Here is a 1,311-nt window from a genome sequence, read left to right as displayed (position 1 = left end):
ACTGCTGCCCAAAAGCTCCCAGCCAGGGAACTCCACCAGCCTATTTATCTGAGCCCCGGGAAAGCTCCGTGACGTAGCTGCCCATATATGGACAGACAAAGCCCAGCCGAAGGGGCGCGACGTCACAATGGAAGCTCCTCACAATGGAACATTAGAAAGCAGGAAGCGGGCCGCAGCCAACGTGAGGCGCCCGCACTGCTCGCCGCTCTTAAAAAGAGAGTGAGCGAGAGAGAGAGAGAGAGAGAGAAGAGAGAGATAAAAGAGAAGTGAAAAGGGAGAAGAGAGGAATGCAGTTGAAAGCAAAGTCCGCCGCGCGCCGCGCAGCGCCAAGTTGAAAAAGCAGTCACTGTACGTGAGTTTGAGGTCTGCACTAGGAAAGTGCGCTTGTAAGACTGGGGGTGGAGGAGTGGGGTCAACGGTAGGGTATTTGGAAGTGGCCTTGAACACCCCTGGCACAAACAAAAAGAAAGGAAAACGCCAGAGTGCCCTTTGCAGGGAGACCCAGTAGGCGTGTGCTCAGACCTGGCTCCCACCGTGCCCTCCAGGGCCAGAACCCTATTCCACACAGTGAGAAAAGGGCGATTCCCTCTAAGGAGGATTCCAGCGTGTTCGGGACTCTCTGGTCCAAGACCTGGACAACTTTGGGGCCGTTCTGATCTCTGATTCGCTGCTCACTCCCCTGCCTCTTACTGGGATCCTGACCTCGAACTCGCAACTGGCAGAGCGTGGAGGCTGCTAAGGTGCTGCAGGACCAGGCCTGGGGAGGATTGGGGGTGGGGGGACACGGGCAGTTTGGGTGGTGATGAGGAAATGGAGGGTAGGAGACAGGAAACAAGCACTAGAACCCCTATAAAGTCTCTATGGACTCCCAAAATGACCCCCCTCGGTCACCGGATGGCAGGGCCCAGCAGGCCCGGGCGTGCAGTCGCTGCCTGTTGCTGCCTGTGAAGGGACTGCTCCTGCGTTGCAGCTGGAGACCGTTGAACTCACAGTCTCAGCTACCCTGGTGGCCTCCCTCTGTCTCTTCCCGCCCCCTCGCCTTCCACAGGGCTCTCCCCATTACTGTGTGCCCGCGCCCTGCAGCCAAGGGACGCCTGTTTGCCGACCCGGCGCGCTGTCACGAGTGGCAGCAAATTCCCCGGGGGCGTTTGGGGCCTGCTCCAGGAGCGCGCGCGGCCGGGCCGCGGGAGAGGGGGAGGAGAGGAAGGGAGCTTGGGGGAACGACCCCGAATCACACTGGCTCGGCGTGGGAGGATCCCCTCATCGATGGCCGCGTGGGCGCGGTAAATCCCGCGTGCCCCGCTGGGGAGT

This window comes from Echinops telfairi, unplaced genomic scaffold, assembly GCF_000313985.2.
Source record: "Echinops telfairi isolate 266 unplaced genomic scaffold, ASM31398v2 ScPeMD7_9;HRSCAF=40, whole genome shotgun sequence".
In the NCBI taxonomy this organism is placed as follows: Eukaryota; Metazoa; Chordata; class Mammalia; order Afrosoricida; family Tenrecidae; genus Echinops; species Echinops telfairi.
This window is presented reverse-complemented; position numbering follows the sequence as displayed.